The 12481-nt window shown below is 53.3% G+C and overlaps 1 protein-coding gene across 8 annotated transcripts in view; it reads right to left on the bottom strand.

The window, feature by feature from the left end:
- Positions 1-12481, bottom strand: part of HPCAL1 (hippocalcin like 1) — a 121906-nt gene that overhangs the window by 29142 nt on the left and 80283 nt on the right. For all 8 annotated transcript variants that reach the window (XM_007971501.3, XM_073022783.1, XM_073022778.1 and 5 more), the window contains exon 2: positions 394-479. The gene's annotated coding sequence lies outside the window, so the exon portion shown is untranslated. The remainder of the gene's footprint in view (positions 1-393; positions 480-12481) is intronic.

The raw sequence follows: 12481 nt of genomic DNA, 5'->3' as shown, positions 1-12481 counted from the left end.
ACACCCAGACACTATGACAGTGCCCTACTTTGCCCTCATCCACACGTCCTTCTCAAAGTTCTGGGCCCCTCATTCCCCCACAAATCCCCAAACAGAAGCACCGAAGTTCACGCGATTTGCCCAGAAAGACCTGGCCAGTTTAGGGCGAGAGCCGAGATGGCTGTGGGGCCTCGGGGCGTGGGGGTGGTTCTCTGCATCTCTGAGCCGCAGTTTCCTGACCTGTCTTAGGGGTGCTAGGTGGGCTGCCCCCCACGCTCAGTCTTCCCTGCTCTTTCTGCTGAGCTGGGTCCAGTCCCCACAAATAGGCAGGACCCCACGGCACAGCAGGAGTCACCCACTTCCATCCTCAGTCCTCACCGGCCACGGACCAGTCGGCCTCTGGGAGTGACTTACCAGAGACCAGGCGGAGTCCGAGAGGGAGTGGGTCAGAACCTCCGGGGAGTGTCTCCGCGTCCTGACCGGGCCGCTAGACCATGCCCCTGGAAGAGAAGAGCGACAGGTCACGTGGGCTGTGATGACCTGGCCTGGAGCCCGTGCCCCTCCCTCTGGTTGCTTCTGTGGTGCCTGCTGGGGGATCACAGCTTTTGCAAGTGCCATGCCAAATACAGAAACCCCTGGCTCCCGGCCTCCGCCAGCCGCCGTGGGCAGGGGCACATGCTCAAGGCCACTGTACCCCAGCAGGAGGGAAGCCTACGACAACACTGACAGAAGCCCCAGGTGAGATGCTGGCCACCCTTCGAGTGAGGTCGCCAGTTACTACAAAACTGGCATGGAAACTAAGCGTGGCCGGGACCTCTGTGGTCTACAGACTCATTCGAATCCCAACAGCATTGTCACTTGGGGCCATCACAGATGCACAGCCTCCGTCCTCACCCAGCACTCTGTACCCTGCACCCAGGGCCGTTATGAGGGTTCAGTGGAATCATGCACACCCAGGCCTGGCACCCACTGCTGTGCCCTGCCCTCTTCAGGATCCCTCCAGCCTCCACGGTTTCTTGACTGGCATACCTGGGTTGGCCCCTTGTCACCCAACCTCCTCCTTGAGGCCCATATTGCCCCCAGCATGCCTCCTAGGCCCTGCGCAGGGCACACACTAGGTGCTCAGGGAAAGGTCAGGATGCGTCACCTGACATTCAGCCAGAAGCTCACAAAACCACCCAGAGACTGAGAGGGAAAATTTGCACTGCCAGTGTCCAGGTGCCCAGCCACTCCCACCCTCAACCCTCACCGCCAGCTCTGGCACAAGCGTTCCAGGCACCCTTCATGTAGCATGAACTCAGGACAGGTCCACCTCCCTCTTCTCTCCCTGCTCCCCAGGCACGGATTGGTGACCCCTCCTCTGTGAACCTGCAGCCTCTGGTACCTATGTGTATTACCAGTGTGGAGGCCGACAGCTCCATACAACCAGGTTCCTTGCTAAAGGCTGTCTATGCATTTGTACTCATTATCCAATGTAATCCACACAGCAGCCCTGGGAGATGGGGAAAAATGGAGGCTTACAGGAGCTAATTACCTGCAAGATCATGTGTCTTCTAAGGGGCAGAGCCAGGATGGAATCCCGACAGTCGTTTCACCTGACAGCCCATTTCTCTTCCGTATCTACCGCACACTCCCTAATTACTTTCTCCCAATACAAGGTTCTCTCCCTCATAGCAATGATCCCGCTTTACAAACACCCACTAGACCAAGTGGCTTGTTCACCCTAGAACACCCAGCCTCAGCACAGTGCTGTGTGCCAGCGGGGCTCCCCTCACTCCTGTGTGATGGGGGCACTGCACCTCTCCCCTCCTTCCACCTCCCACCAACCCACCCCACTGACTGTGAGCTCCACAAGGTCAGGAAATCGTCCGTTTCATGTCTGTGCATGCAGAGCCTGGACACAGCAGGCGCTCAATAAGTAATGGTTGACAAATGAATGCCCCCAAGATGCATCACATGTGATTGGAAAGAGGGTGTATCTTGCTCAGAGTTAAATTTCTACCATTTCCCAAATATAGAGTTTTGTAGGCCAATTATGGAATGTAAACTCACTGCTAGAATTCAAGACCTGGCAAAGTCATGCATCTTCCCACCAGAAATTCTCACTGCAAGGTCACTATGCTTTTAAGATAGGGGTGTGTGTGTGTGTGTGTGTGTGTGTTTTAAAGATAGATTTTAGGCTGGACCCCATGGTTCACGCCTGTAATCCCAGCACTCTAGGAAGCTGAGGCAGGTGGACTGCTTGACTCCAGGAGTTCGAGACCACCCTGGGCAACATCACGAAATGCCATCTCTACTAAAAATGCAAAACATTAGTGCATGTGGTGGTGCATGCCTGTAGTCCCAGCTACATGGGAGGCTGAGGTTGGAAGATCACTGGGCCTGGAAGGCAGAGGTTGCAGTGAGCCGAGATCGCACCACTGCACTCCAGCTTGGGTGACAGAGTGAAATGTTGTCTCAAAAAAATAAAATAAAATAAAAGATTTTAATTTTTAGGTCTTCCCAAAAAATTGAGCAGAAAGTTCCCGTATACCCTTTGCACCACTGCCGGCCACAGCCTTTTCCACCATCCACATCCCCTGCCAGAGTGAGTCATTTGTTACAACTGAGGGACCTGCATTGACCATCATCACCTCCTAGGTCCACAGCTCACGTTAGGGTTCACTCTTGGTGTGGGCCACTCCGTGGGCTTTGACAAACGTGTACCAATGCGTGCCCATCGTTACAGCATCACATAGCGCGGGCTCACTGCCCTAAAGCTCCTCTGTGCTCTCCGCCTTGCCCCGTATTTTCCCATGGCATTTTCAAATTGATGATCTCAGCCAATTTATCCAACAGCTCCGTGCGCTCTGCTCTGACACTCAGAGAAATCAAGACCTGGACAGGGTCAAGGGCTCTCCATGAGGAGAAATCCAGTAATGGAGCCAGCAGCAGAATGTACCAGTTCCTCATTTCATCACCCTCCTCCAACCAGCCACGGCAGAGAGCTCATTCTCAACCGTTTATGGAGAAGGAAAGACTCCAGGACACCAGCCCAGGTCACACTCGGCTAAGTGGGGGGTGGGGCACCCAAAACACAAATCCCCAAACCCATGCTCTGTTCTTTTCAGAGGCTCTGGTTAATTAAAAGGTTTTTTTCCCATTTATTTGTTTTTTGGGACACAGGGTTGTCACCCAGGCTGGAGGGTACAATCAAAGCTCACTGCAGCCTCGACCTCCCAGGCTCAAGCAATCCTCCAGCCTCAGCCTCCCAAGTAACTGGGACTACAGGTGCACCCCAATCTATTTTTTTTTTTTTTTTCATTTTTAGTAGAGATGAAATCTTACTACATTTTCCAGGCTGGTCTCAAATTCCTGGGCTCAAGCCATCTGCCTGCCTTGGCCTCCCTAAGTACTGGGATTACAGGTGTGAGCCACCATGCCCGGCCTAACGGGGACTTTTTAGAGGCCATGGAATGCAGTGAGTAAGCACCCTCCTGGGGTAGGAGGGGCCTCTGCATGCCCCCGGCTGGAGCAGGTGAGCGCAAATCTGCCTGCACGCTCAGCAAGCACACCCAGTCACCACACTGAGGTCCCTCACTATCTGGCTGCAAAGTCCCCACTGTCTCCAGCCTCCTGGGGGCAGACCTGCCTGGCCAGCACTCTCAGTGACCGGCTCCACAGAGGTATCTTCCCTCTGTCCCACCGACAGCCAGGCCAGCTGACGGGGAAATGCTGGATGGTGGGAGGGTGGAGAGGAAGTGCTGGTTCCAGGTTGGCCTGTGCCTTAGGCACATCCTGTGACCTCTGCCATTTCCAATTTCCCCATCTGCCACAAAGTGGGTGGGTTGGACTCCGCAGAGGAGGCCCAGCCAACTCTGACACCAGGCTTCCTAGCAGGAGGGGGGGTCTGCTATTCCAGAGACCTCGAAGGCACTGGCTCCCAGGCTGCTTGGGAACACTCCATTAACTCGAATTGCAAATTTCCTCCTGGCTCTATCTCTAAGCCACAGGGGCTCCCTGGCCACCAGCTTCCCAGTGACAGATAGAGATTACAGTCATTGCTCGAGACAGAATCAAGTAGCAGAAGTCATTATGCAGAAATAATTATGTTGAGTTATGTCTGGTTGCTCCCGATTTCCGTCTAGTGATTGTCTTACAAATTGCCATGCCTCTTCCTCTAGAAAAGCAAAATGCAGAGGCCTGGGTGATTCATACAGACCTGCTGGGCACAGATCTACTTCTCCAAATTCCTGCCAGCTGGGGTGCCGCACCCTAGGGTAGGGTGCTCTGTGCTGCCCTTTGGCTGAGCGCTTGGGAGACAGGAGGTTAGAAGACGAAAGCTCCGAGGGGACATCCGAACTCCCCAACTGGGAGTCAGAGCCCTTTACACACACTTTTCCTGGGGCCCTTCCCACCCTACCTCCCCCAGCCCTTTGTTCATGTCAGGCCTTAGGCCCCTCTCGGAGTCTCTGGAGAAAGGCTGCGGGAGGCGGCAAGGCCAGAGGCTGCATGGCTGGACTGTCTGGAATCAAGACCTGGCTGAACTATTTCCTATTTCCTAGCAGCGTGACCTTGACCTGTTATCTCACCTCTCCCTGCATCCACTTCCCCTTTTGTAAAATGGAGATGACAATAGTACTACCTAGTTCATCAAGTTTTTGTAAAGATTAAATGAGCTAATGCACAACAAATGCTTGCTACATAGAAAGAACTCAATAAACGTCAACTGTGACTGAAAGAGCAGGGAGAGGCCTGCAAAATCTAAGCCAAGCAGAAAGACATGAACTACCAGAACCGTCTCAAGAAAGAGACAATTTGAAAGACTTAGAACAAGTGAAGAGATTGAATTAGTAATCAAAACACTATCCACAAAGAAAAGCCCTGGCCAAATAGCTTCACTACTGAATTCTATAAACAGTTAAGGAATACCAATTCTTGGCCAGGTGTGGTGGCTCACACCTGCAACCCCAGCCCTAAGGGAGGCCAAGGTGGGAGGATCGCTTGAGCCCAGCACTGCGAGACCAGCTTGGGCAACATAGTGAGACCTCATCGCTACTAACTAAATAAACTAGGCATGGTGGTGCATGTGTGTAGTCCCAGCTACTCAGGAGGCTGAGGCAGAAGGATCACTTGAGCCCAGGAGTTCAAGGCTGCAGTGAGCTATCGTCATGCCACTGCACTCCCACCCGAGAGATAGATTGAGACCATATCTTAAGAAACAACAACAAAACCCCAAAAATATACTGAAAGACGCCAGACACAAAAGGACAAATGTGGTATGATTCCATCTATATAAAATGTCCAGGACAGAGACAGAAAGGAGATTCGTAGTTTCTTGGGGCTGGCGGAAGAGGGGATGGGGAAAGAGGGGTTAGCCGGTAAAGAGCACAGATTTCCTTGTGGAGTGATGAAAGCACTCTGAAGTCGACTGTGGTGATAGTTGCACATACATGAGAATATACTAAAAATCACTAAATTGTATACTTTACATTGTATACTTTAAATGGGTAAATGGTAGGGTGTGTGAATTACATTTCCACAAAGCTGATTTTTTAAAAAAATAAATACATAAAAAGGAATCTAAGTCAATATCCTCCTACTCCTCTATGCCAGCAGACAGGAGAGCAAAGAGCAGAGTCACAAGAGCAAGGGGACAGAGTGTAGAGCTTTCAGGCCTTGCAAGCCAGGGGACATAACAGGTCTTAGTGCTTGTCACCCCTTACAGAGACGAAGGGCTGGACAGGTACCAACTCAGCTGACCGCAAACCCCCCAGAAGCCTCAAATCCAGGACTGGGCCCCAAGGAAGGTGCTGAAGCTGAGCTATAAAACTGCCGCGGAGAACTCCCCAGCAGGCACTGCAAACCCAGGCCGAGTGCCCACCATGTGTGCTAGGGACAGGGACAGGGTCCCCACCTTTGAGAAGGCCATGGCCCACTGGGGTTCACGCCAATAAGTGCTGGGCATCGGGTGGGCAGTCACACATAAGCTCTTAAGATCTCTCTGCCTTCAAGAAGGTGATCCAGTCCACTGAAGGTGGTGCCGGACCCCAGGCCCTCAGGAATATTCATGTTCTGTAAGGAGTTTCCACTGGAGGAACTCTCAGCTCAACTCCAGAAACAGCCCAGGCTGCCACCCTGGGCATTACAGTCACAGTGTAAGCAGGTTATGGTTCCGGGGCCGTTTCTGGGGTCAGTCCCTCCGTCTTGGCCCAGTCCCGGAGTAGGGGGGAGGTTCGGTGCCCATTTCCCTCGCTGGCTGGTCTTTGGGAAAAGGTGCTGGAAAAGCTTCTTCCTCCCAGTACCCAACCTCTTGCCCAGGCGCAGGCTTCACGTGCTCACTGGGACCTGCAGAAAATCGGAAATGGCCTCTCCTGCTTGCTCACAGCAGGCAAATGTGTGCTCAAGAGATGACAAATTATTTTAATATATTCTGAAATCCAACATAATTACAAAGCAAAGTCCCTTAGGGAGAAAAAATTATAATGGGGTCTGAAGTCAAGGATGGATGGTTTTGGATTATGGCTATTTCAGAGGTGACTGTGGTTTTCAGATGACTAATTCCACTGTGGCCCCCAGGTGATAAGCACAGTTGCTCCAAGAACGCTGTCACACAGACTTTTGCACAGTGACCTCTCTTCATAGAGGCATTTTCTTCCATTGTTCAATTCAAGAAACTGAGTTACAGAGGAGCCTACGTGTGCTGCAGAGACCACCAGGGTGGGCTGTGGTCTGAGACCAGACCCAGAGCACAGGGTGGAAGCCAAGACGTCCACATGAGACCATCCAGGTTGCAAGCTTCACGCAGGTGAAGGTCTGGAAACAGCACCCAACACCTGAGCCACGAGTGGTCATGACTAGTGCCCAGCACCAAACCCCTGGTTTCCGGGGCACCGGGCACCGGCTGGCAGGGATCCCTGACTTCCAGAGAATGTGCAATGTCTTACTGTAGGCTCCTGCTGCCACTCCCAGTACCAGGGCATTTGAGCTTTTGCCATGTAATAAAAGGAATCTACTGTCTGTGACCACTTTGAAACACTGGCATATATACGAAAGGTGTCCACACATGTGCCCCGTGAAGCAGCAGTTCACCTCCTTCATGTATGTCCAACAGAAAGAAGGACACGTGTCCACCAAAAGCATGTGCAGGAACACTCAGAGCTGCATAACTTGTCCCAGCCCCACCCTGGAAACTATCCAAGCATCCATGTATATCCCATGGGCAAAGAAACTGGAGTATAGTCACCACAGAGCCCCATAAAGCAATGAGAATGAACCTCAATGCCCCACACAACAGATGCATCTCACAACCGCAGGGTTGAGTGAAGAAGCCAGACACAAATGCTTACTTACATACTGTGTCTTCGTCCAGGCTGCTCTAACAAATTACCATAGACTGGGTGGCTTCAATGACAGACATTTACCTCTCACAGTTCTGGGGGCTGGAAGTCCAAGATCAAGGTGTCAGCACAGTCGGATTCTGGGGAGGGCTCTCTTCTTGGTATACAGATGGCTCCTGATCATGCAGGGCAAGTGAGCCCCAAAATGGTACTTAGCCCAGGAGGGTTCTTGGCTTCACCCAGGAAATAATTCAAGGGTGAGCTGGTGGTGTTAGCAACTTTTACTGAAGCAGCCGTGGACAGCGGCAGCAGAAGAACTGTTCCCTGCGGGGCAGGGCTACCCCACAGGCAGTGTGCCCAGAGCAGCAGCTTGGAGGCAGCACTGCAGATTTATTTCCACTTTTAATTACATGCAAATTAGGGGATGGATTATGCAGAAATTTCTAGGAAAAGGGTGGTAATTTCCAGGTCATCAGATGATTGCCATGGAAAGGAGCAGTAACTTCCGAGTATTGCCATGGCAGTGGCAAACTGACATGGCACACTGGTGGGCACGTCTTAGGGAAGGCTGTGTCTACCCTGGCCCTGTTTTAGCTACTCTGCAATTTGGTCCGGTGTCTGAGTCCTGCCTCTGGAGTCGAGTCCCACCTCCTACCTCACCTTCTTGTTATATACTTGCCTGGTAGACAGCAGAGGCAGGTCTGGCTCACATCCTCTTCCTATAAGGGCACTAATGACTGAATTACCTCCCAAAGGTAAGTTGGGAGGTAAGAACATCGTACTTGGAGTGAGGGTCTCAGCACAGTAATCTGGGGGCACACACACAGCGGGTCCACAGTACACACCAAGATGCTGCAGCAACCTGGACTCCTAAACACCGACGAGGTACCCACAGCTGCTGCTAGTGACAAAGACAGGGCTTCCCAGTAACAGACGAGGTCAGCGGGGAGTGGGGCTTGGGAAATGGGGATGGAGTTTATATTTTATTTTAAGCACAATTGTTGTTGGAGAACTTTGAAAACCAGACAGTGCTACAAAAACACCAGGCAGCAGGACAGAAATCGGAGGAGTCCCTGGACCTGGGGGCCGTAGAGGCAGAAGGGAAGCCGTGAGACCTGCAGTCCTCTCCCAGCGACAGGGGTGGGGTGGGGGCAGGTCGCCTCTAAACATGCCGTGTTGTCTTGAGACTGAAACTTGTTTGTTCACTCATGACCTTCCATAAGCACGAAGGAAAATAAAATAGCTCGATGCTCACTAACAGAATTCTGGAACCTCCCGAGCCCGGTCACTGCCACCCTCACCATGGCTCCCAGACGCCACTGACCTTCTTCACTGACCTTCTTCTCAGGCAGCGTCAGAGCTGCTGAGGCACCTCCTGTTCTGGAAGGAGGAAGATAAAACAAACCTTTGCCAATATCAGGAACAGTGAGGCAGTCATAAGGGAAATGCCGATGGCCCCAGGGAGGCGGGAAGAATAAATCTGCTCCCAATCCAGCCCTTTCTATTTGGGGAGCCTCCTGCCCTCAGACACGCCGACTGTCTGCTCTCTCTCAGCCAGACAATGAGCCTCTGACCTACTCAGGAGACCTTAGAACCCTAGGCCAGAAGCCTCCGATTGTCCTCTGGGGGCCAAGGGTCCCATGGGGGTCCTGCGAGTGCAGGGAAGAAAAGCATCCAGGCCTCCCTCCACCCCTGCGTGGCCATTCACCTGCCAAACACATAGACCTCCACCTGTGATTTCACTGGCAAGAAAAATGGTCAACTGCAAAGAAGGAGAGAAGAAAGAAAGAAAAAAAAAAAACATCTATCTTGCCCAACCCTTCCATTGTGCAGTTGAGCAAACAGGCCCTGAGAAGCATGGTCTTACTTATGCTCCCAGGGCCAGGTATGGCCAGCTACCAGTCCAGGTGCTGTCATTTGCTGGGCAGAGATGCAAAGATTCAGGCATCGGAAGAAGTGTGCCTTGCAGGTGTTCAGACCACAAGTCACCTTTCAGCTGTTGGTCAGTGTCACATGAGTCGGGGCCCAAGCCTCTCGGAGTACCACTGTTAAACTTCCTAAAGTTGTGTTCATAATGATACCAGAAGAGCAAGATGAAGGACTGACAGGAACATAGTTTGGAACCAGGGTCAGTATCGCCTGCTTACCAGCATGGGGCCACACTGTCCCTGGAGAGGTTGTCCCTATGCCCACCTGGATGGCTCAGAAACAGCAGGTACCCAGAGCACCAGGAATGCTGTGGGGGTGACAGGGTGGGGGATACACCAAGCGCCTCTCCACGTGGATGTGCCCCACAGCAGGCTGGAGCCAGACTCCAATGCACCACCGCGTGGCCCTGGGCCAGTCACCCCTCCTCCAGGACTGCTTCCTCTGCGGGACTGCTTCCTCCATAGTACCGTGGACATCCCACCGCTCCTCCATGCCCTTTCTAAGGAGGCCGTGAGGCTGGCACAAGGAGGTGGATTCACACAGGGCCACTCTTTGGACTTATGGTCCTTAATGCAGAAGGCTGAATGTGGCATTTACAGGTCCCCCTCAGGAGCCCTTGATGGTCACACCCTGTCCCACCTGCTCCTCATGGGTGCTGGACAGGTACAGACCATCCCCCCATCTGCAGATAGGAAACAGGCTCCGAGCCACTTGCCCCGGGCGACACGGCCACCAGCACTGCACCAGGAACCACACTTGGGCCCGCCTGGCCTGCAAGCCCCGCTTCTCCCACTGGCCACTCCCTGGGCACTGCGCTCTGCCTTCTAGCGAGGACAGAGACCAAACCTCACCCAAAGAGCAATAAGGGAGTGAGGAAAGCAGCCCCAGTGAGTCATTGCAGTGAAATTAAGCAATGCTGTGCAAGGCAGTGCCGGGGGAGGGTGGGGCCTGAGGTGGGTGCGTGGAGAGGCGGAAGGGGTCCAGGCAGCGGGACTGGCGGGGGGTGGGGGGCGGTGCTCCAGCTGGCCATCTGCAATGTGGTCTCCTCCACCATGCTCCAATGCCCTCGTCACTGACAACAACCTCTTGCAGCTCCCCCAGCCTGCAGACCTTTGTGGTTTGGCATTCGAAGCCCCTGACACCCACCTGAGGCCTCAATCTCACCCAGTGGGCAGATTAAAGATGCCAAGAATCCTGAGACTCTCCCACGCTGCCATCTCTCCACACAGCCCTCCCCCGCCCCCTCACTCCCAGAGCCCTGGGCCACCTGGGAGGGCCTACCTGTAACCTGGGGCAGGGTCTTGCTCCCCACATCAAAGCCCCGGCCCTGCCCTGGCAGACTCTCAATAAAAAGCCCCTGCCCTGCCCGGGCAGACTCTCAATAAACACGTAAATGATTTCACAGACCCACTCAGTGCTGAAACAACAAAAGAATAAACATTAAATGAATGAATCAGTGAGTAGGCAGCTCAGAGCATGGAGCCATGCAAGAGAGGCCGGGGAGGAAGGACCAAGCCCATTCACGGAGGGCTTTGAATACTGAATTCAGGCTGCATTTGGCAACAGGGAGCCATGGTGGGCTCTTGAGCAATGGACCCACAGGATCAACATGGTGGCCCGGGCAGGATGGAAGGCATGTATTGAAACTGACATCAGGGAGGCCCTGAGGAGGTGAGGGAGCAACCTAGGTTGGGGAGCGGCTGGCCCATGTGAAAGTCTGAGACGTTCAAGAGCGACTGTGACGTTATGTGGCTCAGCTTGTTGCATGCAAGTCCTGCTGTGTTATCGACATTAATATCCTAATTGCCAGACCACTCTAAAACCCACAACCAGTGGCCAGGCTTCCCAAACAGGCAGAGCAGGAGGAAAAGCCCCCAGAGTGGAGAGGCTCTGGACACCCCTGACACGAGGCCGACGAATCAGCAGCCTGGAACCAGGCATCCAGGGCAGTGGGGGATTAAGCCAAATTCTCCTGCTGAAACCACTTAATCAGGAGCCTACAGAACACGCGGGAGCTCGGCTGCAGTGTCTATGGTGAAGGAATAAGTCATCTGAAAACAGAAATAAATTATTCATTCCCCACAAATGAGCAGCCTCTGGGTTCCCACAGCAGCCGTCGCGCCACAAACATCCAAAAGGTTCGGCAAATCCTATTAGTGACACCACTCAGCCAAGCAAACACCAGATTCTGCCATCACCCATGTAGACAGCTCGCCTTGATCTCCTCTACAGCTTCTCATCCTGCATCCGCAAGTGAAATCAGCCCAGCACATTGGAGGAAAAAATCAGAGCCCAGCCCGGCCTCGGAGAGAAGCAGCAAGTGTCTGCACCCGAGGAACTTGGATCACGAAGCCTCCCCGCCAGGGAAGCAAGCCTGGAGCAGGTGCTTGCGAGAATGCAGATTCCTGGGCCCTGTCCCACACAGCCTCCGGGGGTTCAGCCCTGGACACTGCATTCCTGACAAGTGACCGGGAGCTGAAGTCACCAGTAGGAAGCACTGGGGTCCTAGAGTCCCCCAGGGATGTAAGCACAACAGGCCAGCCTCACACCCCTGGGCAACCTTAGGTCAGATTCTCAGTCTCTCCAGGCCCAGGGTCTGGGAGGGGCTGATGGGAAGACAGCAAGAACCACCCACCGCACAGCTGCTCACGCACATGTGCATTCAGCAGTGGCCACTCACAGTGGGGTCTTCCTGTCACCTCTATCTTTTTTTTTTTTTTTTTTTTTGAGATGGAGTCTTGCTCTATCGCTAGGCTGCAGTGCAGTGGCGTGATCTCGGCTCACTGCAACCTTCGCCTGCCAGGTTCAATCGATTCTCCTGCCTCAACCTCACGAGTAGCTGGGATTATAGGTGCGCGCCACCATGCCCAGCTAATTTTTGTATTTTTAGGAGAGACGGGGTTTCACCATGTTGGCCAGGCTGGTCTTGCTCTCGACCTCGTGATCCGCCCGCCTCAGCCTCCCAAAGTGTTAGGATTACAGGCATAAGCCACTGCACCCGACCTGTCGCCTCTATCTTTATTTTCCCATCTTTGATTTCAGTCTGCTCAGCTCACTTTACAATCAGAAAGAGAAGTCTTGAGGCTTTTCTTTAAAAGTGCCAGCCCCGGCTGCCACTGCGCTGTTTGCTCTGCCTAGAACACTCCCTAACTCCCCAGTGAACTGCTCCTCCTTCAGATCCCAGCTCAGGGTCCCTCCCTAGGGAAGCCCCTGAAACTCCCGGCCACTGGCTTTCATAGCACTGAGCACCTCCC

The sequence above is a fragment of the Chlorocebus sabaeus genome, chromosome 14, assembly GCF_047675955.1.
Source record: "Chlorocebus sabaeus isolate Y175 chromosome 14, mChlSab1.0.hap1, whole genome shotgun sequence".
In the NCBI taxonomy this organism is placed as follows: Eukaryota; Metazoa; Chordata; class Mammalia; order Primates; family Cercopithecidae; genus Chlorocebus; species Chlorocebus sabaeus.
Note: the sequence above shows the minus strand (reverse complement) of the source record. Positions and strands in the feature narration are given on the sequence as shown.